Source organism: Aedes albopictus, chromosome 2 (assembly GCF_035046485.1).
Source record: "Aedes albopictus strain Foshan chromosome 2, AalbF5, whole genome shotgun sequence".
Taxonomy (NCBI): domain Eukaryota; kingdom Metazoa; phylum Arthropoda; class Insecta; order Diptera; family Culicidae; genus Aedes; species Aedes albopictus.
Window position 1 is genome coordinate 451,103,148 of NC_085137.1, and position 19,085 is coordinate 451,122,232.

Below are 19,085 nucleotides of genomic sequence, written 5' to 3' on the forward strand. Positions count from 1 at the left end.
AGGGCTTCTTTCTTAAGGTGAAAGTACCTAAACGGTAACATAAGAGAATCTTTCCCAGGATGCTAGAAGAACTCCTCTCAGAATTCTGGGAGTATCCTCCTCAAATTTATGAGAGAATCTCTCATAATTCTGGGAGAATCTCTCTCGGGATTCTGAGAAAATCCCTTTCGGGATTCTGAGAGAATCCCGCTTGGGATTCTGAGAATCCTTCTCGGGATTCTGAGAAAATCCCTCTCAAGATTCTGAGAAAATTCCTGTCGAGATTCTGAGAGAATCCCTCTCGAGGTTCTGAGAGAATCCCTCTCGAGATTCTGAGAGAATCCCTCGAGATTCTGAGAGAATCCCTCGAGATTCTGAGAGAATCCGTCTCGGTAATCTGAGAGAGTCCGTCTCGGGATTCTGAGAGAGTCCCTCGAGATTCTGAGAGAATCTCTCTCAGGATTCTGAGAGAATGCTTCCCAGGATTCTGGGAGAATCCCTCTTAGAATTCTGTGAGTATCTCTCTGAGAGAATCCCTCTCGGGATACAGAGAGAATCCCTCTTGGGGTTCTGAGAGAATCCCTCTTGGGGTTCTGAGAGAATCCCTCTCGGGATTCTGAGAGAATCCCTCTCGGAATTCTGAGAGACCCTCTCGAGATTCTGAAAGAATCCCTCTCGAGATTCTGAGAGAATCCCTCTCAGGATTCTGGGAGAATCTCTCTCGGGATTCTGGGAAAATCTCTCTCGAGATTCTGAGAGAATCGCTCTCGAGATTCCGAAAAAATATCTCTCGGGATTCTGAGCGATTCCCTCTCCCTCGGGATTGTGAGAGAATCCGTCTCGATATTCTGAGAGTATCTCTCTCGGGATTCTGAGACAATCTCTCTCGGGATTCTGAGCCAATCCCTCTCGGGATTCTGAGAGTATTCCTCTCGGGATTCTGAGAGAATCCCTCTCGAGATTCTGAGCGAAACCTTTTCAGGATTCTTGGGAGAATCCCTCTCAGGATTCTGGGAGAATCCCTCTCGGGATTCTAGGAGCATCTCTTTCGGGTTTCTGAGAGAATCTTCGAGATTCTGAGAGAATCCTTCCTAGGATTTTGGGAGAATCCCTCTCAGAATTCTGGATATATCCCTCTCAGATTTCTAAGAGAAACCCTCTCGGGGTTCTGAGAGAACCCCTGTTGGGATTCTGAGAGAATTGGAGAGTTGGAGAAATCCCAAAAGGGACATCAATAATAATTTCGGGACAATTTTCGGTAAGTGAGAAGAACATTGGGAGTAATCCTATAAAACCCTCAGAGAAATCTCAGGACGATCACAGAATAGATAGAAATCCCAAAAGGAACGCTTAATGAACCCCGGGAAAAACCTTTAGAGAAAGTTTAGCATAAGCTCTGAAAAACTCTGGGAAGCATTCCGGCAGCAATACTCGAAGGAATCTTCTAATAAATATTCCGGGAGATACTCTTGACAAAAGCACACGATATTTTTTCGAAGAAATTGCAGGAGAAACTCCGGAAGTATTCCCATGAGGAATCCTAGGGACGATTCCGCAAAAAAAAATGCAGAAAATTCATATAAAATTTTTGAAAAATCCTGGAAAAACTTTATTGGAGATCCCAGGAATAACTCCTGTGAAAATTCTGGGAGAAATCCCGGGAAGAACTTTTGAAAAAATAATTGTGGGAAGTATTTCAAGAATAATCCCGGAAGAAACTCAAAGAGAAACCTCGCGACAACACCTGAGATATATCCTAGGAGAAACTCCTGTAGAAATCCTAGGAAAAATCCCATGAACATTTCTTGGAGCAATCGCTGGAGGACCTCTGGGAGAAATAGCGTGAGGGAAATCCTAGAAAGAAACCGCTTGCTTACCGAATAATCATCCGAACAAATATGCAATTTTCACGCGAAACCACAAGCTTCCAGCAAGAATCTGCAGCACTGCGCGTAAAATATTAGTTTTAACAGTTCTGCACTATCACTACTCGCACGTAGTAAACGCTCATGTTCGAAATGAGAATATTGTTCGAAAACTTTTTTTATTCATACCAACTATGTAGTGAACTCTGTAGACTTTACTTCTGAATAGATACTACAAATAAATAAAGTTCGCTACTTTTTATCCATACGACCCAATGACACTGTGCTGGAGCTAAAGAAGTTGGAAGGAAGGAAAACGGCTTTTTAAGCGACGGGTCAGGAATTGAACCCAGCAACTTCTGCATATGAATAAGAAACGGGAGCTAGCAGACCACCAAGTCCATCTTATAAGAATGTGGTATTTAAAATCATATCAGCATTCGATGATTTCCTCCTTTTTTAATTAATTATTTTGCCGGGCAATACTGTGTGTGACCCAGTCAGTGTAATAGTTTAATGGCTAAGAGATAAGGTTGTGCATTAGTTTGTGTTTATAAATTAGCATATAGCAGCGCTACACATAGTACCGGTATCAACAAATGATTCACATTGTTATTCAAACTAAATAACCTCTTCACCTGATAGAAGACAACCAATGGTTTAAGTTATGAATAATTGTGAAACATTGAATCAACAAATTGTGTTGATAGTATAATTGCATAACGCATGATCAAACATAAAATCAAACACACCATTAACATGCACATGACATTCTCAATCGTATTGCCACTATCTCGGTTTTAAAAAACAAAAAATCAAATCAAAACTCCATTTGAATACGCAAAGCGCAAGACAGGATCGAAAGGTGAATGATAAAAGAAAACATGTCGGAATTGAAAATATGTTCGAAAACGACAATAACATATGGTACTCTTGTACTTGACCAGTGTATAATAATTTGGAGATTTTCTATAGTAATATTTGTTGAAATTTGAATAATTGAGTACCACTAAACCCCTAAACAGGAGCTGACCTACTGACACCCCTAAACATAGAAAGAAAACTTAGAAAAGGGTATTCTGGTCAAAGTTCAAGGAAATTGTCTTAAAAGTAACTAAAAGAGTGGAAATGTTCCCAATAGATTCGTATAAGTGGGTCTCCATTTAGCCTAATGGTTTTACGCTATGGATCGCCCATCCGAAGACGGCGGGTTCGATTCTTGTTCCGGTCGGAAAAAAATCTCGACTTCCTAGGCATAGTATATCATTGTGCTTACCTCACAATATACAAATTCATGCAATGGCAGGCAAAGAAAGCCCTTCAATTAATAACTAGAACACTAAGTTGAAGAGAGGCAGGCCAAGTTCCAGTGGGAACGTAGAGCCATATAGAAGAAGAAGAAGCAGATTTATAAGTATATTTAGCAAGCGCCAGTTTTTAGTGATTTTCTAATTTCTGTGTTAAAAATACAAACAAACAATAGAGCTTGAAAACTGATAGAAAATGACTTTGTTTCCATATTTCAGCACTTCCCTACTACACTACACTAGTCCAATTCACAACAAGCTACTCTAAACTGCCTCAATTTGAATACAAAACACATTTTACGACGATGATATCATATGCCGTGTCTGATGGCTCGAAATCAAGCAAACAAACGACTTCCATTCTCATCATTTTTGCAGAGAATATTCATTCAACTGTTTGGAACGTATATGAACCCGGAGACACCTGCTCAATTGTTATCAACGTGCTAATCCTCTTTTTTATGGCAAACGGAAGCTGTCTGAGGCAAACTGTCTGTTAGTAGTTACCAGTCGAAACAAAGACCAGCTGGTGTTAGTTCGTTGCAAATCAAGCCTAACTTTACCAAATACCGTATGAAACATATGTAAACAAAAACGAGATTTTCACATGAGGCGCTGAATTTCGTTAAGGACTTCTTGTATCATTCACCTTTAGGGTTTATTTGTGAAAAAATACCCGGATTTTTCACGATCCTAAAACGCTCTATGTATAAGTTTCTATGGGAACAGCGAACTTCACCTTCGATTTTCTCCGTTCGTGGATTGTCTTAGATACGGTGTTTGTTAAAGTTAGGCTTCAATTGTAAACGATGTTAGTTATACCGACAATGTAACCAGTATTTATCCAACCCAAAACTCCAATAATTTCGTTAAGTATTTCCTAAAAAAGCTTCGGCATGTCATGAAGTCACAGCTGAACAAATGAATTAACTCGATGCGGGTTACACTATTTCATTCAATATTTTTGTGTGTAGAATAGTATCGTGTGAACAAACATGAAACAAAAGCAGCGAACACGAGAAAAACCTTCGGATGGCAAATGCCGCGCCGGTTGTTTGTGAGTAGCTAACGGTTTTCATGGTCTATCAATTTTCGATTTTGTTCGGAAACTAACGATGAAATTACGCGCCTATTATAGCAAGGTTGAGATGAAGGTTCGAAGTTAATAAAAGTATTTCTGCATAAGTTTATTCAGTGATTTGATGAAATCGTACCAGAACTAGCTCTACCTTATTTCTGTTGCTATGAATGGCAACAGAAATGTGATATTTCCATACTTCGAAAATTTTCAAAACCCCAAAAACAAACACATCATAATTTTCGTATGCTGTTCAACCTATGGACCCTCCTATGATTAATCCGCAGCCACAAAACCAGACCAAACCAGTTACTGTTCAAACCCGGTATGGTTATTAGATGCGATAGGCTACGATTACATAACTAAAAGCCGGCTCGTTTTACGAGGAAAAAAAAGCGCCTACTGGCCATACAACTTTCACCAATGTCGCGGTTGCCTTGAAAATAGCATTACTATCCAAGCCAGTGCTGCATCATGGCGACCTTGACTGATTGACTGATTAACTGACTGACTAGTATCGGCTGATAAAAAGTATGATATTTTTTTTGCAACTAGGTTACCAATTTTTCGTTTTGTCAAGCAACTTCGAATCGAAAAAGGGTAGTGGCAGCTGCAGGTCTTATCATTGTAGTCCTTTTGTTTGGATTAGTTACTGTATTAGCTGCGCCGAGAGTCGATACCGCGACATTGGAAAACTGGTTTCGGAATCTAACATTGGAGCCGGCTTAGTTGTGTCTGAATTTATGTAATCGTTGCAATATAGAGGAGTAGACGCCGGGTTTTGCCATTTTTTCATCCTCACTTTTGCTTCTTGGTTCGCAATGGATGGATTAATTTCTCAGAGATTAAAAAAAACTAGAGTCACTCTATTTGGGTAACTCATACACGATAGGCGCGGGTCGTGTTTTTACATGTCCACTGGAACATGGGATTATTTTTCTGCTAAGCGTTATATATATCTAAACAAATATGTTTTATTTCGTCGATTTGTAGATCATGACAATTGAAATAATACTCAGAGGAAATGGATAACATTTACAAGCTGTGAAGATCTTTGAACAAACAGAGAATCCGCCATCAGCGGCCGCCTTGCCACTTGGTCAAAATATGGCACTTAGTCAGCTCACGCGCCATGATGCCAGCCCAGTCATGACACTGTCATTTTTATTTGCAGTATTCTTGTACGTGTCCCACGTAGTATGTATGAATCATTGATTTTTGTGTGTGTCACCGTATGATCGTACGATCGTATCGCCAGATACCATCGTTTCAGTTTTACCACAACATCCGAAAGTTGTGGTTGGGTGTTCTTCCTACTGTAGATGATTATAATCAAAATGATACATTCACTTCAATGTATAAGTTGAGCGTGGCGTTACCATTTCGTTTTTGTTTTGTTTTTACTCCGTTGATATAGGATTTTCAACTAATTCCCGTCTATGTAGGTAAATACCGACCAATAATGATTGGTTTTATTCTTCACCTCCTCTAACGCCTCATGTCCAATTTGTTATCAATAACTAATTTATAAATTAGCTTCCATATCATGTAAACAAATATTGTAAAAACAATTTTCTTAAAACAATAAGATTGATTAATAATTCTCCCTCGAGTTCTGTTTCCAATAAGTCCACGTCTATTTCGGGCACAATCTAAATTCAATTCCCGACACACCTTCTACGTGGCACTATGGTACATCCAAAGTTATGATTTGATCGTAGGTGTTTATTGGAAATGTCGGCCAAATGCTAAGCAATCCAAATCAAATCATGTACTCAAAGCACGATTAATCAGAAACTTTTGAATTGAGAATTTCAATTACGGATCATAATACGCTATCACAGTGTAACGAAGAAATCTTTCTTCTTGGTTGTGAAATACGATGTTTTGTATGCAAAAAATCAACGCACGCATTTGCTTGCATCCTCCCAAGGCGAAGACAACTGTAAACAAACATTTTACCGACGGGAAAAACCAATCGATTTGATTAATTGAACAGCTTTTGCTGCATTCTGCAGATCTAACTTTGAAGTGCCACAGAGCTTTTCTATGGTGTAAATTGAAGGTTGACACAATAAGTGAATCTGGCGAAGTGAAAATTGAACGTCGCTGCAGAACAACTCGGCTAGCTGCTGCTTTGATACAGTTGCCTTCGTCGTACGCAAAACGAGAAAAATTGTAAAATCGTAAGTGGAGTGGAATTAAAACATAAAATTTTGTGTAATTATTCGATTTTCAGTGCTATCAGGGGTGGTTATTGATAGTTAACTTTACATCTTTTTGCTTTTATCTGATTAGCCATTGATATATATGATGTATGTATGTAAGTTGGAATATCTGTAATTATCGTCTATTTTGGGTCAGATATACCGGGAATTAGCACATTTTGACGAAGTGGATTTTTACCTTACCTTTCATTTCAATATTTGACTGATAATCTCAGAAATATCTCTTCATGAATTTGTCAAGATTCTTCGTTTGAATGAGCTGGCGGAATTGTTGAAGTCGAACAGATCGTACTCGCGGTTGAATATCTCCGACATGAACCTGATTGGTTCATGCGATCCATAACCTGTGTTTCTCTACTCGAGTATCATAAAGTCACGTTGACGAATCACTCGCATTGGATCATAGATGCTGACTAGGTAAGCAATCTGCAGTGGTCTTCGTAGCTTGGGAAATTGATGCGGTCCCCGCCTTGGTGATGGGGAATCGCGCCACTTGGGCGGTGGTTCTACATTCGTCTGTTTTCCATTATAACTCAGTCAAATTTGATCCAATTGGCACAACTTTTGGAATGTGGTGAGATAGGGATAGTATCTACCCGAGTACAACATTTCAAGTCAATTGGTTCAAAATTGACTGAGTTATAGTGGCAAACAGACGAATATAGAACCACCGCCCAAGTGGCGCGATACCCTGGTAGATTACGGTGGGCGTATCTCACAAATTTTCGTTGCACATTTTAAATTCTAGAAATCTAGGTGGACTGATATGGGAACCATACTACTTCATTCGATTCTAGAATGGATCGGACCAATACACAGTAGCAATCGTAAACTTAGAGGGTCACGGAATTCGTCGGCTATGCTGAACATGAACCAGAGCTGCCAGTTTGCTCTGGAAATAATATTCTCATAGTGCATCCCGAAGGAGATCACAGCGTCCAGAATCACGCCTAAATCACGTACCTTATTTAGTCACACGTTCCAGTGGTTGATCGGCGATGACATAAGCATAAGTAATTGGTGTTCGTTTGCGATGGAAGGATATAACGTGGCACTTTTGAAGGCTCACCGTCAGCAAGTTGGTAATACACAACTCGACGAAGGACTGAACTGATAGTTGTAGTTGTGCACAGTCTTGGAGGCAACTAATCAGCATGTATAAGTTGAACCTTTACGTCGTCTGCGAAAAACAGACGGATTCCTGGTGGAAGAACGCTAGATCATTCAGGAACATGGAAAACAGCAATGGTCCCAAAATGCTGCCTTGATGAACTCCAGACCAGTTCAATAATGTTTCCGATGTTCCGATTTTGACGACCAGCCTTCGATCCGTTAGATATGATTTAAACCAGCGAACGAGATCATCAGAAACGAGAGATCAGGTCTACGCAATCAAAGAGAGATTTCAAGTCTGTATATACAGTATCGATCCTGCATTCCGGAGTCCATGACGCAGGCAAAAAGAGACGAACTGAACGAGATTTGTGGAGGTGGATCTTCTGTGATGGAATCCGTGTTGGTGTACAGAGATGTAATGTTTGCAAGATGTGAAGAACACATTATTTATCACGATTTCAAAACGTATTTCCGCGGTATTTTTTTTTTCAATATTCTGCTTGTCATTCTTTTTGTGTACTGGAAACATTATAGAAGACTTCCAGCCAGTTGGAAGCTTGCTCTGCCGTAATGAAGCGTTAAATATCCACGCTAATGGATGAACCACTACACTTCTTAAAAACACACAATGGGATTCCGTCAAGGCTAGTGTAAGACGTCTTCAGTTTCAATATTGCCATCTGTTCTTGCTCAGGCGTGATTTGCAGATGACTCAAAGAGCAAACATTGAGCGGAAAAAGAGACAAAGTTATTGAACGCGCTTTGGAAATGTGATTCAAAAAGTTTTATTTCCGACTTTATTTCCGTAAAACATCCCAACAGGTAAACCTCGTTCTTTACGTTTGGAGTTGACGAATTTCCTGCGCACATTGCTCTGCGTTCGTAGATTATATCGTTTGTAGAGGTAACGGATGTAGAGTCGATAATTGTTGCTGGCTCGGTTGAACTGGTACTAATTTACTGGGCGTGGATATCTGCAGTATCTGCGAATGATTTTGCACCTTACTTGTTTTAGTCGTCGTATATATGCGTTCCCCATGGATGTTTTGGAGATGGTCTGCGTATCGGAATATGTTCTTGTGTGACACTGTAGGGGAGACTGGGGAGACTTGATCCCTTTTTCTTAATTTACCTGAAACTTTGAGAAAAAACACAAAACCAGATCCGATTTCCGTACAAAATGGCAGGTAAACATCTATTGCAAGTTTATACACAACAGAAGGCCTTTCAATTATTGTTAAAGTTTTCAAAACTGTGTTTTTATGGAGGCATGTCTAATGATGTATTTTTCAAAAATGGGTGACATTTGATCCCCCTTTGAGCACATGGTTTATTTAAAGGGAAAATAATTCCAGAGTCTTCCTATTCATTTTCTTTTCGAATTTTCTTGTATTTCCGATGAATATGGAGTGTTTGAAATTGTAAGATTTCCGAAATGTTTAAGGATATGCCGGATTTTAAAAATGGAGAGACTTGATCCCCCTTTTCTTGGTTTGTACTCAAGTTATAATAATCTGACACATTTTATCGTTGAATAGACTAGAATTCCAAGTAAATAGAGGCTTCCGAATAGAATTTATATTTTTCACATGTATAACGTGTGTGTAATCCTCGAGGGATCAAGTCTCCCCATGTCACTGTTGTGTATACTAAGCTGAATTAATTTAAATACGTTAACAACAGCTTTATTTGGATGAATAAGTTTGAAAGTATTTTATTTAAACTATGTGCTGTGAAATTTTGACACCATTTGGTTCAATTTTCACAAAGTTATTGAGATTTTTCGGAATCACAAACAAGATTTCTGAAGGACTGAAAACAAACCATCAGCCGTTAAAAAATAATGCAATGTACAATCGAAATCACTTGTAGCCAAAACATAGTCGTTTGTCCAGGAGTAGTTTTGGAAAAAATGTGCAAGAAGAAAAATATTTTCGATTCCGAGCAAATATGGGGGGAACAAGTCTCCCCAGGGATCAAGTCTCCTCAGTCTCCCCTACAGTTCACGGGAAAACAACAGTAAGAACATAAGTGATAGGAAATTTCATATGTTCTTAAAATAAACCCTCCAGTTTCCCGAGCAGAAGAAAATAACAAGTGAATAACATATCAAGGTATTTAGCTTAAATACTACCATACCTTGATATGCCCTTCATTAGGTGGTAATAAGAGGCAAAATAACAAAAATGAATACCAAAATTTTGTATAAATAACACCTAGAAAATAACAAGTTTTGTTATTTCAATAATGAATGCATACCTAAAATTTCAAATGCTGTATTTGTTATTCCAAAGTTATTGGATAACAAACTAATAACATTTCTTGTTATTGAGTGTTTCATTTGTTCGATGACTTCATGATGTAATAGCAAATCTTGTTCTTTGGTTATTTTCACAGCTAAACCAACAAATACTACATCAATACCAAACTCTGTTCAAATATCTTCAACTGTTATTGTGATGTTCTTATAACATTTCGTAGAATAATGCAACAATAACAATTTTAGGTATTAGAACACATGTTGCTCTTTGCATGGTATTTTTAAGGTATGCCCTTCTGCTCGGGTTGCAATGTCCATGTTTTTAGAAAGTGAGCTTTTGTACCATAAGGGTATAGTGGATGGTGCATACCCTTTAACCTCTCATGTGTTCCTCTGGCACTGTTTCCGTAAGGACATACATATGGTCGATGTTAAGTCAGAGTGGACTAGGCGAAGGGAATGCTGGCTGACATTTCAGGTGGCATTCTGCTGGGATCCCAAAGAGACTTCCTGTGGGATTACAGTGTAAAATAGTTTAAAATAGGATCAAAGCCTGATAAGATTGAGCATAGTCGGGGCCCATGGCGTAGTGGTCACACGTTCACTTCATAAGTGGATGGTCATTGGTTCGATCCCAGCCCCGTCTCTTGCATTTTTTTTTGTCAGTTGCTCTTCTCTCAGAGAGAGGCTGACACCTGGCCCTCTTCTGAGCATATGCTCTAACGGACTCAGAAACTCGGATATCGGCTAACGGCAACTCATAATGGACCCCCAATCGGACTGAAAAAGGAACAAGAGCCACACATCAATATCCTCGTGCTCATCATACTACCATTGGCTCCCATCAGGAATTTTCTCCAGGATATACGGGATTCCTTCAGGATTTTGTGTGGAATTCCATTCAAGATTCCTCCAGGAGTTTCTTCTGGAATTTTTACAGGAATTCTTTTTGGAATTCATCCAGGATTCCGCCAAGAACTCTGTGCGGGGTTTTCTCTAAGAATTTCTTCTGAGATCTCTCCAGATTATCCATGCCGGATTCCTCCAGGAACTGCATTCGGGGTTCTTCCAGAAACCCCTTATGGGTTTTCTGCATCAGAGATTACTTTCGGGATTTTACTAAGTATTCCATTAGAGATTCTACCAGGAGTTCCGGGAATACTCTAGGAATTCTTCCAGGAAATTCTGCCTAAATTTCACCAAAATTTCCTTCTGAGATTTCTGTAGAAGTTCTCTCAGGGGTTTCTTTAGGGGCTGTTCATAAACCACGTAGACCAAAATTTGGCCATCTCAGACCCCCTCTCCCCCCTCGTAGACTTTTGTCCATACACAAATTTTGAAATTTGACTTTGGCTAGACCCCCCTCCCACCAAAAAGCCCCTTCACAGTTTCTCCGACGATTGCTACATCACGTATGAAAACAAAAAGAATGAAATAAATCGGTGCCATAATCGCTTGTTTTACATTTTGTATTAATTTGGTAGCGTAAGATTATTATGGCGCTCAGAGTCTACCAGTTAAACTCTGTTAAACCTATCAACGAGATGACTATATTGATGCATTTCGTGTCTTTTCAACTATTTTGTAGCAATTCAATACAATAATTACATAGAACGGTACTCCCTCCCCCTGGATATTCAATCTTGACGCGATGGGAGGGCTTAGCCCATTAGCATTTTAGCGCCAGTTTATTCTCCACTGCTTGGACTTTGAGCTAGATATATCTGGTTTACGAGTTGATCGCAAGTGAAAGAATCGGCCGTAAGTGCTAATGGGAACCAAAGGAGTATCCGTAGTGCATTTATCACAAGTTATAATTCAGCTTGCATAGATCTAATCTTTGCATTCTTTAAATTTTCTCAAATTTAACAATAATTGTTGAATTTAACGTAACGCAAGAGTGGGTAGGGGAGGTCTCTGCGTTACACTCATCATTCATCACTTGAATTCGAAAGTACACAGGACAGGGGACGCTAGGATAAGTTGACTTAAGGTAACGTTAACAATTAAATTTATTACCTTTAGAAAATTCTGGACCCTAATCAGTCAAAACTGCTGATTTTAGAAATGAGTTTATATTTGTATTTCTTCTTTTTATAGGTTTGTAGCGATGAATATATAGAAGTTGACAAATAAACTTAATCATTTTAATTTTTGACACAAAAATCAGCTGACTGAATTTTTTTGTTTTATATTCTAGACGGTATTATAACACTGACCAAAAAAGCAAGAATTTTGTTACATGTTTCTTTAGGACTTAGGACGGTTGACAATCTAAAGGGTTACGGTGGATGTAATAATACTTCGGACTTAGATGATCACAGATATGCAGAAGACGACTAGACGAAATTAACCCTAAAAGGGATACCTGCGGTCCATTAGACCCCAGGCGCCTTTCAGAGCTCGTCTTTGATGGAACACACTCAGCGAGGTGACGAAACTGAGGCCATGAAGGTATCCCTTTTAGGGTTAAGAACACAATTTGACACATTATAGACTATATGCCGACGTATAGGGTTTGACTGATTTCATTACAACATCGAATGGAAGCTCAAAAAGTGTTACCTAACACTAATATGAGAGTTATTTGGGGATGATGCTGGTGCTGTCAATGACCAACATCGGTTATTGACACTATTGGTAATCAGCTTGAAATAATTTTCAGAATGTATTGTAAAAAACTTAGGTTATTATTTGATTTATTGTTTAGAGATGCTGTCAGAAAACTAGTTGCCCATATCGGCTAAAAACGCTAGCTCTGGCAGCTGTCTCCGAATAATTTTCAAAAATATCAAACCTGTAAACATTGGCTATGACAAATTTTTTGCTCTTCTTTGTAATATTTCTCAGGAATAGTACCTTGAAGGCGTTAACATGTACAGCTTTTTTTCTCTCTGAATGTTGTCCAGTGATCTCGGATATTTTCGATTATTGAAATATTGTTCAATTATCATATCATCTTTGGAGCTTCCATTCGGTCAAAACACTAGTGCGATGGGAATAGTTAAAACACAGTAATTTTAAAAACTACTACGACCCAATACTAATTACTACACACTTTGCTCAAGTTGACGACATCGTCTAGTCCATCGTGAGTATTGGTACTAGTAGGGGGAAAGTTGGGAAAGGGTCCAGGCTTTGCTTTCAGCTGTCATGCAGCTCCACCTGGTCACTCTACAAAAAAAAATAAAATAAAAAATAATTACATAGAACGGTACTCTAGTATACAATCAAAAACCTAATCAACTTTTCCCTTCTATTTTCAATTTCAGGTAAGTGCATCAATTGGCGGCGGTTTGAGATTAAATTTATGCCTCCCGCCGGCATGACGCTATTGGATTACAAAATTGGTGGTGCACCACACCAACCATACAACGATTGTCACCGTCATCATCCTTGGCACAGAGCAACTGCCGAGACCTGCAATAATTGTAATTCTACTTGTGATCGTTTATTTATTTGGCGTTCGATTGGTTTCAAACGCCCATACTGCAGCGCATACCACTTATGAATGCAACGGGCATCCCTCACCAGCACCAAAATTGGATCCGATCGTCGTCGGAGTGTGAGTGTTTCTATTTATTTAAGTACACCTTTTACGACGATGGGTTCGTTTACTTTCTCCAAATGGAGCAGCTCCAAAGGATTTCGGACGTGTTTTGCCCCGCCGTCTGCCGGCTAATAAAATGTTTTGAAATCCTAATAGGTCAGAATTGGCACTGGATGCAAATTAAGTAACCCTCGCGCTGTATACCTACCTATTTGTTTTTATTAAATGTATTTGTTAGAACCTAACCGGCAAACGACCGGGTTCGAGTGGTCGGGCATCGCGCGCAAGAAACTAGTTTAACGCATGAAGCCGCCGCGTTCGGGTTGGTTGCGATTAGCGTTTGCGCGCGCGCACGTTCTAATCTGATTTGTTCGAAAACGTGACTCCAAGACCTGCTGCTAGCTCTCGTGATTAACCGTTATGTGTCCGACAAACTTTTTGCATTTTTCTACACCGTGCTTTTTAAATGGGTGCTGGGTACCCGGGTACCCTGTCGGCCACATAAGGGTTAATAGTGCATACATTTTCAGTTTGCTGATAGTGCCGATCGTGCTATATGGAACAAAGCATTTAGTCATTATTGTTGAACTAATTTGAGGTGGCACGACGATTGTTTGGACAGCCTATTGGCACCGAGCGACACACGTAGCTAATGTCAATTTGTTTGGATGACACAGAATGCCATTCACCTACTAATCTTTTCTTTCAGTGTTCAGTGTTTGTGCTTATAATTTCGATAAGTGATCGTCGGGGAATCGAAAAACGAGAAAACAGGTGTGCCGCTTGTTAGTGATCATGATATACATACTTTTGGTGGAATCTTGTGACTCATCATCACAACCAAATAACATTGGAAGTGACCTTGTGCGCTGTTAATGTTGGTATTCGTGTAACGAAAATAAATACTACGTAAAGTCGGCCTGGTGGAGCCAAACGAGCGTTCATAATCAAAACAGAACTTTGAGGATTGGGAACCAAAACAGAACGATTAAGTGTTCGCTCGGCGTGAGTGTGGATGATTCGGAAGAGCATGTGCCGTGGCTGGATTGTGATATGTTGGAAATTTGTTTGAATATTGAATCATTTCGATTAAACTATAGTGTAAGACCTTGTAGGTACTACTTTTGGAACTCTATATTCAAGTTATCGTCTTCGATTAAGTAAAACGAGTTTGAGTTTGTGTACCTTCTTATTCCACCCTCCAATGCTCATCCTTTGACAAAATGCATAATTCGGCTACCTTGCAGTTTTTCTCAGTGTCAGTTATCCACTCTGATAACTGACACTGGGGAAGACTGAAAGCGATGGCCGAAACACGCGTATGTTTCGCAGAAGGATTAAAAGATGGAATTGTCTGGCTACGTTTATGAATAATTTATTTCTTTTCTGTTACTTCTCAATGGGGACTAACGTGTAAGAAGTAACTATATTTTTGAAAGTTTTACTATACAGTTGAAAAGAGCTACGAAGAACACGTTTTTCCACCAGGTTACTATACATAGTGTTTAACCACACCTGCTCACGTTTCCATTGAAAACGTAGAGGAACCGGATCGTTTTCGAGACTGGAAGCTAAGTAAATTTGAAGCTTTTCAGAGTTACTAAAGCGAAGAGAACTAAAGCTTTTATCATCGCTCATACATACTGATGGTGCGTACCTTTGCACCAAATAATCGCCACCCGCCCTCCTTTCGCACGTCAAAGGGCAAATGTTGAATATCTTCAATGCCTTGCAGCAAAGCTCGTGCTGAAAGAAGGCCAAGATGGCATACCGCACCGCAACCGCCACCGCCATCGCCACACATCGAGAGCTTATTGTTTCGACCTTGGTGGGGGCGTTCGCTCATTGATGATTGAAGTTATTTCAGTGTGTCGTCGCGGGCGTCGTTCGCTTTTTCTATATTGGGCTTTCGCCACCCGCTCACTACTAAGGAGGCCACATGCGCCGAGCGCGTGCTAGTAGCTCCTGCTAGAGTTAGATGATCAACCGGTGGTGGTTGTGCCCAACCGACGACGTCGTCGGTCGGCTGAATCGACGACGCCGTTGTTTCAGTTCTATTCCGGAAGTCCGATGATATATTTTTATGACTCCGGGTTTCTTTCTAGTTATTGGATCGTAAAGATTATCCTAAAAGGGTGGAACCAATGCGTTGCTTGCGTGATTTGATGGCGGCATTTCTTGGAAACGTATTGTTTTGACGTGGATAGTAGCCGACTCTTACAGTGACGAACAGAAAGTTAGGATCTGTGTCTAGGACACAAATACTTTTATTCTCACATTAATTCTTTTCAAACGTTAACACCTTTTTTTGCCAAGCTAAAATGTTATAGAAACAATTTTCGTAGAATTTATAATCCTTTTTGAAGCACACGGAATTTAAGGGATTGCGCTCAGGTGATATGGTGTAAACCTATTATCTATGCGTCTCCTTCTGCGCCCCTTTCTACTTTGAAGAGTTTGATGGAATCCCAAGGTTTTGCTTCACTTCAAACGAAATTCATAAAAAAACTTTATGAATTTATGCTATAATTGATTAGTATAGATGCCATAAAAATGTCTCACCACTGCACTGGAATAGTAGGTGGTTGGTCCTGCAAGCTGCGCAACGTCTTCCAGGTGTTTGGACGGTATTAAAACTGATCTAAACCGATGGTATTTTGGTCTTCACAGATTGTTGAGATTGGAAGCCGCTCCTCGAATGCATTGACTTCGCTGGAATGGAAGTGATTCAAGCATACCAATGTGACGTTGAAGGTGTTGCGAATAGTAATACGATTGGCTCTTTGTGGAACTGGCAACCCTGTAGCAAAAGCGACGTACACCACAATCCCTGCCTATTGGATGTTGAGAACATAGAACAGTGCATTTTTGTTCGTGATTGGTGGAACAACTATGAATTGTGCACTGTTGTTGGGTGATTTTTATTTACTTATTCGTTTGTTTGGAAGGCTTGGGGCGCCACATGGGCATAACTGAGCCAAACTCATTTGTACATTTTTTTACATTCATTTTACATTTAACACTTTATTTATCATTTTTTTTTTATCAAAATCATATATTTCAAATCAAGGTCTGCTAACACTTCTCTAACGGATTTCTGTTGTTTGTCTCCGACCCGGAAATTTTCATGCAGCTCAGATCTGACGTCACGATACTCATTACATCCCCACACGACATGTTCGATATCCTGATAAGCCACGCCACAGACACAGAGATTGCTTTCTGAGAGCCCAATATGGAAGGTATGTGCGTTCAACAAATAATGGTTGGACATCAGCCGACATATTACACGAATGAAATCGCGGCCTAAATCCAACTCTTTGAACCATGGCTTCTTCGACACCTGTGGAATGATGGAGTGTAACCATTGCCTCAAACGCTACCCATCTCTCAATTTTTGTTGCCAGCTGATCAAGGTCTCGTGACGGGCCAATGCAAAAAAATCGTCGAAAGCGATTTGACGCTCGTAAATATCGCCTTCGCTAGCGCCCACCTTAGCCAGAGAGTCCGCTTTCTCATTGCCCAGAATCGAGCAATGTGAAGGGTCCCAGCTATGGTGATGGTGTATGAGCGTTTGGTCAAAGCATTCAATACTTGGCGTATTCCTTTCAGGAAGTACGCTGAGTGCTTCATCGGTTTCATTGACCGAACAGCCTCCAGAGAGCTTAGACTGTCGGTAAAAATGAAATAGTCCTCAGGTGGAAGAGTGAAGGCGGCGCTATGAACATCGTTGTAGATACCAAACCAGTCGAATCATTTGTTTTTGAACCATCTGTGAAGAACTGTCTGTTCCCGCTAATATGCCCGAACTTATTTGTACAGACTTTCGGAATACAGAAGTTGTCACGATTGGTGTTAACCGAAGATGGGCTTAGCTCCAGCGTCATGTACCAGTAGTACACACTTATAAAACGAGTTTGAGGGTTCTGTTCGAGCAGCTTTTCGAAGTTTTCTATGACCAATGGATTCACAACCTCGCATCGGATGAGGAACCGGAACGAAAACTCCGCAAAGCGGTCTGTCAGAGGCTGTACACCAGCAACTACCTCATTGCATGAGTCCAGTTTACGCAACCTAATGCGATCCGAAGGAAACGGTACTGAACCCGTTGAAGGTGCAGCAAGTGTGTTTTCGCCGCGGGTTGAAAACAGAAGCTACCGTTTTCTAAAACCGACAGAATGGTTGTTTGGTACAGCCTGATCAGATCTTCCGGTGTGCTCACCACCATGTTCCGGTTATATGTAGTTCGCATAAAGTTGATTCGCTTTTGGCACTTCTGTATCAGATACACATATGTGCTTCCCCCAGGTGCATTTGGAGTCGAACCAGACGCCGAGATATTGAGAAGACATACTATGAGTGATTGTCTTACCCATCAGATGGAGCGGAAACTTAGACGGTTTGTGTTTTTTAGAAAAGACAACCATCTCAGTTTTCTCCGGAGAGAATTCGATACCCAGCTTGAGAGCCCAAGTAGATAAATTGTCCAAAGTATCCTGTAGTGGTCCTTGCAGATCGACTGCTATGGATCCCGTAACAGAAACAACACAGTCATCCGCAACGTGAAATTTTCCATGAGACTATCATCTATGTCTCTGACATAAAAATTGTAAAGAAGGGGGCTTAGACATGAACCCTGGGGGAGACCCATGTAGCTAATTCGTGAAACTGTCAAGTCGCCATGAGCAAAACTCATCTGCTTCTCAAACAGAAAATTATACAAAAAGTTGTTCAAAATTGGTGAAAGGCCACTTTCGTGTAGTTTGTCGAAAAGAACACCGACACAAACTGAATCAAAAGCCCCCTTAATATTCAACACTGAGCCCATTTGCTGCTTTTGAACAAATGCAAGCTGAATTTCTGAAGCAAGCAACGCAAGATATTCGTTCGTTACTTTGCCTCTGCGAAATTGTGTATCTGATAACATACCATTCGATTCAACCCATTTGTCCAGTCGAAAGAGAATCATCTTGTCCAACAACTTCCGTAGGCAAGACAACATCGCGATTGAATGGTACGAATTATGATCCGACGCGGGTTTCCCGGGTTTTTGAATAGCCATCACTTTCACTTGCCTCCAATCATCCGGAACGATGTTGTTATCCAGGAACTGATTGAACAAGTTCAACAAGCGCCTCTTAGCGACGTCGGGGAGATTTTTGTTGGGTGACTTGTTCGTAAACTGATACTATACTACAATATAATATTGTGTTATATTGTAATTATATAAAAAATAACTGATTATTCTTTGATAAATTTGCAGTGTTATTGAAGCTGCTTAAAATGTAAGCTGCTCTCAATATGGTAATCCGAGCCCACTAGGCCAGCCTCTGTCTCTGCCCGCTATCATGTACTTCGTCTTGGTAGATTTAATCGTCAAGCCTATCCTCGCTGTCACTCTCTCTCTCCACAGGAGCATAAGCTTCCTCCATTGCTCTACGATCGATGCCAATGAGATCAATATCGTCCGCAAAGCCGAGGAGCCTTCGAGTGCAATGTTGACCAGCAAAATTTAAAAGAGCATCACCCTGCTTCAAGTGAACCAAGGTCACAAACGAGGTAGACACTTTGTCTGCGATCCGAATACTAGATTTTAATCCATCCAGCGTTGTGCGTATCGGCCTAATTAGTTTCGCCGGAAAACCATGATCTGACATTATCTGCCAAAGCTAATTTCTTTTCACTGAGTCGTACGCTGCCTT

General features: G+C 40.3%; 2 protein-coding genes across 4 annotated transcripts in view; one reads left to right on the forward strand and one right to left on the reverse strand.

Moving 5' to 3' along the window:
* Nucleotides 1-19,085, forward strand: part of LOC109419687 (lysophospholipid acyltransferase 6) — a 128,408-nt gene that overhangs the window by 8,771 nt on the left and 100,552 nt on the right. The window contains exon 1 of one of the 3 annotated variants that reach the window (XM_062853892.1): nucleotides 13,940-14,157. The exons of the other annotated variants lie outside the window; for them this stretch is intronic. The gene's annotated coding sequence lies outside the window, so the exon portion shown is untranslated. Of the gene's footprint in view, nucleotides 1-13,939; nucleotides 14,158-19,085 lie in introns of those variants that run through there. 3 annotated transcript variants of the gene reach the window in all.
* LOC109398403 (uncharacterized) overlaps nucleotides 1-19,085 on the reverse strand; it is a 698,553-nt gene that overhangs the window by 3,313 nt on the left and 676,155 nt on the right. The gene's annotated exons all lie outside the window — the stretch shown is intronic.